Source organism: Catharus ustulatus, chromosome 7, assembly GCF_009819885.2.
Source record: "Catharus ustulatus isolate bCatUst1 chromosome 7, bCatUst1.pri.v2, whole genome shotgun sequence".
NCBI classification, from domain to species: Eukaryota; Metazoa; Chordata; class Aves; order Passeriformes; family Turdidae; genus Catharus; species Catharus ustulatus.
The window spans coordinates 36624259-36638213 of NC_046227.1; the positions used below are offsets into that span (position 1 = coordinate 36624259).

The 13955-nt window shown below is 40.3% G+C and overlaps 1 protein-coding gene across 1 annotated transcript in view; it reads left to right on the forward strand.

Annotated features, from left to right (window-relative positions):
- The first annotated feature begins 5992 nt into the window (after positions 1-5992).
- LOC116998849 overlaps positions 5993-13955 on the forward strand; it is a 59578-nt gene continuing 51615 nt past the window's right edge. Inside the window, exon 1 of the mRNA XM_033064981.1 lies at positions 5993-6022. The gene's annotated coding sequence lies outside the window, so the exon portion shown is untranslated. The remainder of the gene's footprint in view (positions 6023-13955) is intronic.

Below are 13955 nucleotides of genomic sequence, written 5' to 3' on the forward strand. Positions count from 1 at the left end.
CTTCTGCATATTTTCCAAGGGACACAAATCTACCTCTTGCTCCCACACACTGATGAGGTGATGCAGAAGTATTTGCAGAACTAACGCTGGCTCTGGTTTGAATCCACAGAAGCTGTGGTGATACAGTCTTAGATAGCTCTGGCTTTGCAATATTTATGCCATGGTTGTCTCCTAGGTCTTAGAAGTCCTTCCCAGTGTCACACAAAATTAGCATTTCCTGTGACCGGAGTCAATAAAGCCATTTATGTGAATAATTACTGCTGATCATGAAAAGCAATTGTACATTTTAGTGATTATGGCCATATTTTGACCAGAACTATTTCGACACTTCAGGAAAGTGCCAGATTTTCATCAGGGTTTATAACTCAATGCCTTTGATTTTAAATCTTGTGGCCAGGTTTGTAGTTTTTTTTTTATGATGAACACCCAAAGAGCTCTGTGAGTGCTGGGGAGGGAAGGGAGGTCTCAGGGAAATCCTGCTCTGCCTTGGGCAGCCTGGCAGTGGTTGTGGGGTGATTCTTCCCCAGGCCCCAGCCCTGTGAGAACCACATGCAGCTCTGTCCTTCAGTAATGACTGCACGTGTGGGTGGCACAAAGAGGAGTTTGGAATGTTTTTAGGGAAGTTTCCTCTTTTTTCATGTGTCACGTTAGACAGGGTTGCAGCATTATCTGATAAAACAAATCTCAGCATCTCTTTGAAGAAAATGCTTCTGTGAGAGAGTTTTTGCAGATACATAAAGCTGGGCTTGAGCTTGAAACCACAAAGAGGGGGCTGGACACTGCTGCAGAGATGACACAGAACTGATTTCACAAGGCCTCCATCTCCCCCTCTTTGTGACTGTCAGGATGTGTTGCACCAACAACATCCCTGTCCTTCCCACTGGAAAGGTTTCACCTTTTCATGACCTCATGGCAGGAAAGAACCTTTGTGACTAATGTTCACTAGGGCAATGGTTCCCCTTAGAGATTCAAAATGAGGGGTTTTTTGACTTTTTAATCACCCTTTAAGAGTGTAGCAAAGCCATTACTAAGTTGAACTGAAATTATTTACTTACTATCATATAAAAGAGGAGAAAAGTATTCATATTGTCTTTGGACACTCTTTCTTTAGTGACAGTATTGAATATATACTATTATGAAAAGACATTTATAATCTCTTAAATTTATTCTTTCTCTATCTGATCTGGCATTTGCTGCCTCTATGCTGGTGACCATATGTGAGTGCTACAGATCAGTGTGCATGTGTTGCATGGAAGGAGGAAGAGGGCTGACCAACTAAATCCATCAGAAGTAAATATGATACAGCACCAATCTGCTACAATGCTTTTCTCAGTGTCCAGAAACTCTCCCTTCCATCAGGGCCTCTCAGTTCTGCTGCATTTTTCCAGAGCTCCATTTCCACCCTGAAAGAGAGGTGGATGTAACAAGAAATTTACTTTGTCAAGGCTGGTTTCAGTAATATTTTGGGGGTTAAGTTCAATTTGCTGTAAAATTTCATTTGTTCTGGTTTTGTTTTTATTTTTTTGGTTGGTTTTTTTTTTTGTTGGTTTTTTTGTTTTGTTTTGTTTTTTTGTTTTTTTTTTCGTTCGTGGGGTTTAATTGTGGGTTCTGTTTCATTATGATTTTCTTCCATAGGTGAAGCAGGACAGGAATTCTGCCTCAGACATGGGAAGTGTCCTTTCCAAGCACATAAGGAAGTCTGTTTTGCAGCAGCAGGTAAGGGGATCCATTGCTTGACACTGCAGAGGGTTATCCAGTATCACACAGGTCAAGGGGCCGTGTGTGCAACTTGTAAAATTTCTCATCTGCTCTTTTGGCACTGGAGGGGGAGGGAGTTGATGTTCAATGCACTTCTACTCCATAGGATTTCTGCAAGAAATTTAAAATATGCAGCTTCTCTGCTCCTGCAGCAAAGTCCAGTGCAAATCCCATCTCAAAGATGTCTTCTGCAAAACATAAATGAGTAAAAAAGCCTGCTTTAAATGAAAGTCCCTTCCTAACACTTAGCATTGGCTGCATTTTCTTTACTGTTTCACTCTGATATTTCTCTGTCTGAAGTGGCCACTCAAGATAATGCGTAAAAACCCCAAGAAATCTCATTTGTGTCACTTTTCTGACTTGCTGTTCAGTGCTCTCCCTCTTTTTCATAGCACCTGGAGATAATTTTCAGTGGGTGCAGGAAGTGTGTGTCAGTTGTCAGCATCTGTTGCTCTGTTATGTACAAATGCCTCATTTCTGGGCATATAAAATTCCCAGCATTTTTTTTTTTAGGTGAGACACAGGTGAAATCATGGAATCATTAAGACTATAAAAGATCTTTAAGATCCCTAAGTCCAACTCAGCACCACCACCATGTTCTCCACTAAACCATTTCCCCTAGTGAAATATCCACATTGCTTTTTAAAACTCCAAGGATGGTGATTCCATCACTCCCCTGGGAAGCCTGTTCCAATACTTTTCACCATTCCCATGAAAAATATTTTCCTAATCCCTGACCTATGCCTCACCTGGTGCAATTTGAGGCTGTTTTGTCCTGTCCCTCACTGCTTGGAGAGGAAACTGAGCCCACCTCAGCAAAATATTCTTTCATAGAATTGTAGTTATTAATGTCCCCCCAAGCCTCCTTTTCTGCAGATTAAAGAACCCCAGTTCCCTCCTCCACTCCTCATCAGACTTGTGCTCCAGACCCGAACTCCACTGTGTTAAATCAACATGGAAAAAATAAAGTTAATTAGATACTTTTTCATAATAGCTAGCAATTATTAAAAAGCTCACAATTTTCTAAATATTTCATATAATTTCTCTTTTCAAATCTACTGTTAATCTACCATGGGATAGAATTTAAAATAAACTGTTTCCTGTTTTTGCTGGCATGTTTTAGTATTCCTGGTCATGTGAGTTGCAGGGAATATGTAAACTGGGATTTGAAGTGAGGATGGCATAATACATTTCAGGATACACCTTGACAGAGGCATTAATTCACTGCAGGTTCACTCCACATGGAATCTCTGTATTTTCATGACATTTACAGTTGGTTGTAATGCCATACTGGGTATCATGTATAACATCAAAGAGCTAAGTCAGTATAAAGGTATGTTGTATTTCTTCAGTTCATGTCAACAAAATCCTTTTCAACCTTGGATACCTCTTGCTTAAAATCTTTAGCTCAACTTGCACTTTTATTTGCAGCATTTCTGTCCAAAAATAATATTTGTAACAGGAAAATGGAATGACAAGGATATCTTCTTTTTTGTTGTTTTTGTTATAGTCTTAAATTATTTAACTCTTAGGTGTCCTTGGAAAGTGGACAGAAGTCTACCAAATAAAATTAAGTTCTTGGATTACCATCAGCTTGCTTTCCATGCTGTCATGAAATTGTTTTCTTAAATTGGGCTGCTTCCCAAACGAAATTTTCCTTTACTGAGATAACGTCCCACAGCAGATTTTCTGAAGCCTTCAGAGATTATTCCTGGGCCAGGAGTTCAGGCTTTGCTGAGCGAGTCTGCAGAAGGTTTTGTGTGGACAGGACCAAGGAAGGCAGAGAAAAGCTAGGTGTGAGCTGGAGTTGTGGAGATGCTTCCACACAGTGTGTGAGCCCAGGGTGACAGATCAGCCTGAGGAGGAGGGATTGCTCTCAGTGACATCCTCTGAGGGGTTTGTTACATGGGTAGAATCATGTAATCGTGGAGTGGTTTGGGTTGGAAGGGATGTTAAAGCTCTTCTTGTTCCAACCCCTTCATGGGCAGGGTCACCTTCCACCAGACCAGGCTGCTCCAAGCCCTCTCCAGCCTGGCCTTGGTAAACTGAGGAGCTGAATCCTTTAGGAAGGTTGGGAACTGGATGGGAAAGCTCTACTGAGCTGATGTTTGCTGAGCTGAGGTGTACATTCACAGGAAAGGTGTGGACAGCCCCAGATCAAACCCCTGTGTCCTCTGCTTCCTCTGGAGGTGACCCTGAAATTCCCCAGCCTGAGGAATGATCAGGCTGCCCTCACCAAAAGAAGACAAAGGGAATGATTGTCCAACCTTTGCCCGTGCTGATGAGTAGTTACCATTAGCTGGCAAAATGTGTCAGGAGCTGGAAGAGATTTTGTTTGACCAAATAGTTTAAAATAGTGGTTGGAATTGGAACCAGCTGCTGCAGATACTGGCCTTTGCAGTAATGTAATTACAACAATCTTTGCACTTTCTATATTGCTGCTTTTAGCAAGGCAAATGACTTTCAGGAATTTATTTTTGTACCATGTATCTGAGAAGTGCCCATCTCTGAGGTGGACAGATGCCAGTGGGGACATCACGTATCGTGTAACATATTTCAGCTCGAGGCTCAGAAATGTCACAGGATCCACAGAATCCTTGAAGAACAGAGAGGACCTGAGCTTCTGATGTGTCACTCAAAGGAGAGGTTGTACATGACACATAGGTTGCTTTATACCACTCTGTAACTTGGTGTGCTTATGCAAAGAAGTGCATGTGGGATCGATGGCATATGGTATATTAAGAAAGAATAACACCAGATTTTTAAAAAATGCATTCACCCATTAAATGGTGTAAATTAAAGTAAGCTGTCAAAATGACAGCACAATAATGCCATCTTTGCAATAGCACATACTGCAGCATAGTTAAATCATATCACTTTTGGGGAAGAATTACAGATGAGATCCAAGAAAAAATTGCTTTTGAAATGCAATTCTTTGTTAGTTAAGAATCATCATTGCTAGCCAGGATCCCCTATAAACACATAAAGCAGAGAGTCACCGTAATAAATCATAATAATTTATATCACAGCTAATTCTGGGGAAGTAGCATCAGGGGTTATACTTCAGATACACTTCATATTACTCAAACTGTAATTATTTTCATTAAAATATAAAATTGCTTGCAGCCAAGTTACTTGAAACACACAGCATTGCACATTTAACCATGTACACAACAGGGCCACAAGAGTTCAAAATAAGTAAAGTCAAGTGTTAAATAACAGCACTTATACTTTTTAATTGCATATCTTTGCAGACACAATCAATGCACTTTTAATATTCCTTTTTAGTGAAATGTTGGACTGGCTTTTTCCAATCATCGTCATGTTGATTAAAAGTCAAAGTCAAAATAAACTTGAGAAAATACTGTTAGGTGCTTGTAAGCACAGCCTCTCTAATGGTTTGTGCATGTCAAGAGGGCAAATTTTATTCCAGGAGGAGAAAGGGAAATGCTTCAAGTTTGTGTGAAGGCAAGCAGTGGAAGGCTGAAGAGTTTGAATGTTTTCAAGTGTAATAATTTATAACACCACTCGCTCTCTAGTGCCTTTCTCTAACAATCTCAATGGGTTCTACAAACAGTAATTAATTACAGCCTCCAACACCTCTAAGAGGTAAATACAGGCAGTATGAGGTGCTCTTCATCCATCGTAGAGCAAAGCAGCCCTACAAATCTCTGGAATATACAGGGCCTGCAGGAAGCCTTCTCTCTTGGCAGAACCCAGACACCTTAAATATATCTATCTTTATTAAATTGAGAGTCAGAAAATGAGGAATAAAATGCATCCTAAATCCTGTTTGTTTGTGGGTTTTTTTTTTCCTGGAAGATCATCCCCCATTCTCTGCAAAGGATGGGTTTTACTGTAGGGGAGAATCAAAGCTGAGAGCTAAAAATGTCCTCACCTGTTTGCTTCAAAAGTTAGGTAACAATAGTGAATGATGCACAGAATTCCGGAAAAGAAAGGAAGAGTGGGTTTTCAGGTGTGCAAATGGCCCTTGAAGTCAGTGTGAGTGTACAGGGATTGACTCTAAACCCAATTTTCAATAATTTCATTAGAAAATAATTGTATAAATCTCCTGGTGAACATTGCTTGATGCAGGTCTCACCCATTAGTGCAGATACCATTAAGATCCTGGAAATTTTGTGTCTGTAAGACAACTCTGCATTCAGAGATGATGAAGGGCCCAGGCAGCTTGACCAATAACTCTTCTCTTGGAGGAATTTTTCCAGATGGCTTTTGCAGCAACTGTTTCCCATGTCAATTCCAGGTGAGTTTAGAGTTAATTTTGTACCTGATCTTGCTTCCTACATTTCATGGTGCTTTTGGCATCTTTGAAATATTGAACCTCCAATTTTCATTTAGGCTAAACCATCTTCATCTTTTCTAAGTTAGACAGTGATGAGTCCTCAGTTTGCTTGGTATCATAAACCTCATTTCTCCTGAAGTGCAACAGTCCAAACTACCCCTATGACTGAAAAAATGGAGGAGCTGGTTTTCTCAGTCTTTATTGTGTATTCTCACAAACTGGGGAGCACTGGGAGTGTTGGAATTAAGGAGCTAAAACCACAGAGATTAGGGCTAAATCTCAGCACTAAACTTTTTGACGTCTAACTGAAGTCAGCAAAACTGGTTTTCCCAGCTTTCCCATGCCTGTTGTGCAATGTTACAGGGAGTTGAGGATGACATTCAGCAGTCTTCATAGGAATTTCAGAGGAAAAGTGATCATTAGGAAAGAAAGATCATGACAACTCTCTGGCATTATGGATGGAGATGTTTTTATGGAAGTGAAAAATGTGTATAAATTCATCAGTGAGGGAAGGGATTTGAAGTCTGGCAGGGCAGTTGGTTGCCATCACTGTTTCCTGACTGTGTGACAGTGAGTTGGAGAAGTCTCCTCTGCCATATCCCAGAGGGAAAATCCAGGCTGGTGGGTCCTGTATCCAATGCCTGTGGTGCTGCCCCAATGAAAAGCAACCTCGTGGAGAGAGCAAACATCTCTGTAGGAATGACACTTTCCTAGAAGAACCTGGAAGTCTCCAGGTAAATCCAAAATATAAAAATGTAAACTTTCTCACAATGCTGACTCAATTTCCCGAGCATCTCTGGGCAGAGCAAAGCAGACCTGCATTTTATGTGTGGATATCTCTGTGCACACTTGATTTACAGTAATTTTTATCCATTTATATTAGATATTATGAAGAAATTAAGTGCTGAGGCACTGGCACAAATTTTCCACAGCAGCTGTGTCTGCCCCTGGATCCCTGGAAGTGTCCAAGGCCAGGTTGGATGGGTCTTGGAGCAACTTGGGACAGTGGAAGGTGTCCCTGCCCATGTAAAGGGGTGGAATTGGATGAGCTTTAAGGTTGTTTCCAACTCAAACCATTCTATAATTCTACAACTTGTCCTGTTGCTTATATGTAAACAAAAAGTGCATTATTTCATCCCTTCCACCATTTGTTAATTTTAGAATCTTCACAATGAGAGACTAAAATAGAAGAAAACAGGTAAAGTAGTAGAAAACAGTAGAATTATTTAGATTGTGTGAGATACCAGAAATCTCCCCAGGAATGCAACTTTTTTAGTTCAAGTTGACATTTAAATTACATTTTGAGCTGGAAAGAAAAGTCAGTGGGAGAAGAAGGATATCAAATGAAATAGTGGCACATGTGGTGAGTCACATTTGCTATTATTTTGTAAGTATTATAAAAATATATCTGATTTTATTGGAATTGACAGAAAATTATTAAAAATTTGACATAAAGTTTTCCTTTGGTAAACTGTGCCTTACAGATGGCACATCAGAGAAAATTATCTTCTTGTTAAAAAATCAAAACAGTTCAGGGAACACGGCAGCATCAGGATAATAATAGTTGACAGGTACAGTGGCTGTGAACAAACACCCATATCATGGTATCTGAGATACCATATTTTCCCCACTAAAATTAAACCATGAGCTTTCTTTGACAATGCTGTGTTAATTATGTGCCAGCATTTGCTTCAGTTTGGCTTAATGCTGCTTTAATTCCCTCACTAACTGGCCTTTTTGGAGTTCACCAGGGAACTTTGGTTAAAAACCTCTTTCCACTCCTCAAATCTGTCCCAAGAAGAGCTTCAGCAACTCCTGGACACAGACAGGAGAACCAAATAAAAGATTTTCCTTATGCTTGACCCATGTGTTTGTGCTGAGCTGTGCAATTTTCACTGCATCTAAACTCAAATTATGTTCTGTGCCTAATGTGGCAGTGGCTGGAGTGGATTAAACATTTTTCAAACTGCATGGATTGGGACAAGAGTATTTTTATTATGATAATTTGCTATTTCAGAATGAAATCAAGCTGACAGTAAAATTGACAAATCCTTAACAAAAAATACTGACAAAAAAAGGTAATCAGTCTATTGTTATGTTTGTCAAACTGCTTGATTAAACTGGTGTTCAAAGCAGTAACAGCTACACTTTATATTACAATATATTGCATTTTTATGCACAGTAGAGAATTAGACAAAATATCATGTGTCAATGAGTGCCACTTCAAGTAAGGTAATTAATTGCTTCAAGCAAGGTAATTAATTCTATAGTAAATAAATCTGTGGTATTAGACAATTTCAAAGATAATGCACTTTTTTTTTCCTACACATAAGGCTTGAATTATACAGGAGTCTGTTTTCCTGCTGACTCCCAGTGTCCCCACCTCCCACAGGTGTTTTCAGGGAAAATAACTCCCTAGTTTTTTGTTGACACAAAAATATGTATCAGAATTATAGAGACTACCTGATTCATTCAGGGAAGGATTCAACATCTTGATGGGATCAACCACTAAGGGTTGGATGTCACTTTTAGGCTTTCCAGAACTGCCATGGCTTTCTGTGTAAACAGCCATTCCAAAAATAAAAGGAGTGCTCTTCTACCCCCTTTTCTCCTTCTCTTGCCATGCCATTACAGGGGAAACCTGCATTCGTTCTGCACAGCAGAGATAATTACAGTCTGATAGTCTTAATGAATGAGTTTATATAGAAATGTTATCGCTGTGACAGTCGAGAACAGGCTGAAGCACATGTGTGGCGAGGAGACCAAAAGCTGTGCTTGAATATATATGAGAGCAGGAGCAGCATCAAGCCTAATTCTTCTCAAACTCCTTAAATCTCAGCCTGGGATGCACAGGAAGCCTTGCAGTTGCTTTCTGCTTGCAAACGTGAGGGGGAAGTGAAATTAGCATAGATAAAAGTAAGCCTAAAAGATATGTATCTGTGCTGGCATGCAGAACAGCAGGGTCAGTGAAATCATTCAAAGCACTGGGCTTGGATTCAGCATATTCAGAAGGTAAAACATCAAAACTGGGGAGAAACAGGCAAGTGAGAAACGGTGCAGTAGGAAGAAAACAGAAATACTGAATAAACCCTGAAGCTTTTCAGAATTACTACTTCCAGTGAGGAGGAGTGTCATGAGAGCATGGGAAAAAAAAAGGCCTGCAGAGTCCTATTTTTGGTGGTGTTGATCATCACTGTGTTATCTCCCAGAACTGCCTCCTTGCAGAGTTCCCACAGGATTTCACTCATCCTTTTATGCCACATGCAGGGCCCCAGACCAACCAAGGATGTTGGGGCACTGCCACCCTCCAGGCAGGAAAAATGGTTGAGGGACCATCAACCCTTCTCAGCCTCCTCCTCTCTAACATCATCTTTCAGCCTTAGAAAACAAGATGTCCAAATATAATTGCTGTCTTTACTAGTGATAGTTTCTTCAGTGAGATTTTGTTCACTACTGTGAAAATAGCACCAGAGAAATCAGAAAACTCTATTTCCTCACTGATTTATCAAATACAAATCAGGCATTAGTGATCAGGTGGAAAGAAGGTGCCAGACCCAATGTGCATTCTAGGCAATGAGATTCTTTCCACTGATTGGAGTGAATTTTGGATCAAACATTTGGAAGTATGGGCTGAGACACAGCACAATATAGAGGAGAAAAGTCAAGCTTGATTGCTGCTGGAAGCAAAAGAAAGTAGTGCTGCTGCTCCAGAGGCTGAGGCAGGAGCTGAGAAGATTAGCATGGAGTTGAGAAGCTATCCTGGCTCGGGGAGTCCATTGGAAGTTTCTCCTTGTGACATTCCTCAGCTCCCAATCTCCTCTGTTACGCTGTCTCTACAGGATCTGGAAATTTCTAAAAGAGAAAAGTGTTATTGTGGCTTTCTGCAGTAAATGGAAAGGGAGTAAAACTGGAAAAAAAAAAAAAGGAGAGGGAAAATCCAAAGAAAAGCAACCCCAGTCACCCTTCTCCTAGCCACCTGTGGTGGGTCCATACTCCAGAGCAGGGCTCACGTAGATCAGAGATGGACCAAATCCAGAAAGGTTTGCTAAAGCCCAAATAAAAGGGGATAAGGATCTGACTCACCACTTCCTCTGGTTTTTGAAAAGCCTAAGCTACATGGCCATGGCCTTTCAGATCCAATCCAAGCCTTCCTTCCCAGCCGGTGTCTGCTCCGGCGCGTGTTCCGAGGCGAGCTGTTCTCATGACTCACGGGGACGGTTGACCGCCATTCTCAACTGTGTTCCTTCTTACACATTTGGTACAAAGAAGGCAAGAAAAGAGATCCATATTCCAGTTTTATGGAGACACAAGCACATACACAGCAATGCTTGATCTGGAGCCAGCTAATGGAGAGGATATGTTGAAACCACCAGGCATATTGTTATGAGGAGAACAATAGATATTGGCAACATTGTTTGATCAGCGTGCCAAGGGTAAAATTAAAGCCGTATGTTCACCCCACCAGACACAGATTGTGGATGGATGTTTACGTAAACAAAGGGTTTGTTAAACTGTGTTATCATTTTCTTCCTTTGGCTCTCCAGCTTCTAGGCCAGGTACATCAATAAACTCTTTTCTGGAAGAGTCTGGAAGAACCACATCAAGAGCAACAGTTACACGAAACCTCGGTTGATTACCATGTGGATATATAACAATTTCTTTTCTTCCCTTAACCTCTTAGAATAGCAGCAATCAGAGCCAACTCCTTTATTCTTGGAGGAAAAAAACTCTCCTCTATAAAGACCCTAGAGATTTTTCAAGAGAGCTTGGGGCCCGGATCAAGAATAAGCTGTAGCAAAAGTTTTCCTATTTCCTACCTGTGCTACCCAGCATCCCAACCTCCTCAGCGTGGCTTGTGGCGTTGTTAAAGCAATTGGTAGAAAATGAATCTGGACAATTTCCCGGAGTGTACAGCTGCCCTTTTAACTTACACCTCACCAACCCACCCCAAGTCAAGGAACTGACATGTGGTGTGCTCTCCTCCGGGAGCCGCGGGAGCACAAATACAGCTGTGCAGATCTGGCACACGGGGTTTTTGATTTCATATTTGCTCGCCGGCCAGGCAGCAGTGAGCTTTCAGGGAAGAATTACCCATTACTGTCTTGCACAGAAAAAATAAAGCAGGGGGGGAAAAAGGAAAAAAAAATAAATCTTTCAATGGTTTATCAAACGTTGTTGTCCAAAGCTCCCAGTTGGAATATGCTACAAGTTGCTTGTGCATTCCTGAGCTGTGTGCACAGAGCTCATTTGGGGAGTGTGATTATTGCTGGTCTTCTTGAAATTTTATAAAATTCCCGATAGATCTGGGTGCATTGAAAATCTTTCACTTTTTTGGCTTGACTTTGGCTGTCAAATTGCCAAAATTTCTCACTTTAAGAAATTACAGAAGCTTGATGTATTTGCTTTGTTTATTATTTTATTTTTTTTTAAGAGTGGCTGCTATGTTTTAATAACTTTATTAATTTATAATAATTTTCAAAAATAATAAAAACTACAGTAAGGCTGATGCCATCTGGTCCAGAGCATGAATCTGGGACTATATGCATCTCTAGCTACATCAACACAAAAATTCCTGATTGCTGTAAACCAAAATTAGATATTTATAAATGCCCACATCTTCGATTTCTTTGTGGAAAACACCCAAGTCAAAGAAACTTTATTAAAAAACTTGTAGCGACAAATTTTCTCCTTCATGATATCAGCAGCTGCTCTGCTTTAGAAAATGCATACTGCAATTTTCAGGGTTATCTCTGTATTTCTGGCTGGTACTGATGCTTTTGGCAGAGATTGCTTGCAAGGAAGTGTCTGCTACATCTTATAGGTCCCACTTTGAAAACAGGCAGTCACAGGTACTGAAATGATATATCATCTTCATTCTACTCTGGCAGTTAGCAGGAGGACTGATCACTAAACTGGTCTAATTCAGCTCTTCTCAATCACTTGCAGAGATGAGAAAGTTGTTGGAGAGAGATCACCTGGAGGCTCTGGGATTTTCTTCTGAAGTCATTCTGAATTAGCTGCTAATGGGGAGCTTTCTTTGATAGCTCTTTTATAATTAAATGCAGCTGGATGGAAATCAACCACAAAGGGAACTCAAGTTTGTTTATCATTACTTCTGACTTTGTTAGCAGATGTTTTCTGAGTACCGTGGTAGCTTGTTTAATTTGTCTCCGTGTAATGTGAAGCAGGTAAACTTTGATTAATAAACTGACAAGTACATTCCTTAATTTATTTTAGAAGTTTCCATCTATGTCTGTTGTAGCACATGTGCCAAATCCCAAAAGGAAGAAAATAACTGTTTGTGTTTGATTTTTACTGTTATTTCTAAGTCTAAGGCCAGATGAAAACGTGCTTGTTGGTAACACAGCCTTCACCTTTAATGGACACAACCACCAGCAAACTTCTGCCATGTGTGAAAACTGCACGTTACGTTTCCCACTGGGCTGTTCTGTGTTAATTTCTGAACAAGAATTCACCTTGGTTTACAGGTTGTTTATTTTTCCTATTAATTCCATTGGAAATACCCTCTATTTTTGGGCTTAGTATGTGCCCACCCTCACTAATTGTGGTGGATGACTGTATGCCCTCAGTCGTGCGTGTGTAATTTATACTTGATGTTGTTAGTAAACAGTTGTCATAGTAAAAACACTTAAATGCAAGCATAAACAACTGATCTTGAATGCTTAAATGCATTTTTTCTAAGTAAGACATCTCCATCTACGTGTGAAATTCAAAATCCTGGCTGGAGCCTTTTTGCTGTGCAGATTGAGTGTCCAGTGCTTTAACTGAATTATCTGAAAATCCTGCAGTGTTCCAAGCAACATTTTAAATTAAATAGATGGTCCACTTCCTGCAAAGTGTTTCAGATTAACATCTTGGGGATAGTTACTAAAACTGCATAGGAAATACATATGCAGCAGTTGGTTCCCATACATAAGATGAACAGCTTCTTTCTTATCTTCCTTTCTGTACTGCATGTTTTCCTTCTTTCTCTCTCTCATTTATCTGCTTCTAATCTGCAAGAAAATTATTTCTGCCTCTGTCTAGCCTGATCTCTTACATTGCAGAGTTGACCCTACCTCAATTTGTAGCATTTATTCACTGCTCTTTATTTTTTTTCTTTTTAAATTTTTTTTTAATCTGCTCTTCCGAAGAGCGAGGACTCAGACATCTGCTTCCCATCACGGTGTGAAGTGTGAAGCATCAGGTTTTTGTAGCTGTCCCACTATTAAGTGAAGGCTGCCCTCCTCACCCTGGCCCGTGTCAAGGCCACTTCCCTGGGCTCTGCACACCTGATTTGGGCACTGCTCATTGCTGGCTGGGGCTGTGGAGATGAGAGGTTTGGAAATGGAAGGGTTGAGGGGAAAACCACCTTTGGATTCACAGACTACCAGGGGGTCGGGCAGAGCTGGGACCACCTCGTGTTCAGTGAGATAAAATTGCAATGCCTCAACCCAGCTACCAGTTTGTGCTGTCAGTCCTGCTGGATATTTCCAGTTTTCAGAAAGAACCAGGATATTTTCTGAATACTGGTGTCCCACTCAATTTTTGGTACTTAAAACTCTACAGGTTTAAATTTACAACAGTTCTTTGTTTTAAACAACATGTTTGTTGTTTCTTATTCTGCAGTTTAAGAAGTTGCTTTTCAATAATTGCTTTGTAAATTCTTTTAACTCGCCTTAATGAGTCATGAATAGAATTGGCAATAATTCTTGTTTTTTAGGGCAAACATGTTGCAATGAACCTTCCACAAGAGAAAAAAATCCTTGTTACCTCACCTGCTAGTGAAAATGCATTTACTTTGAGATTCTTTGTGCTTCTGAGGACTATTGAGGCTCCTTGATAACAAAATGAAATACAAATTGCAGCAAATTGATAGGAGAACCTTTTTGAA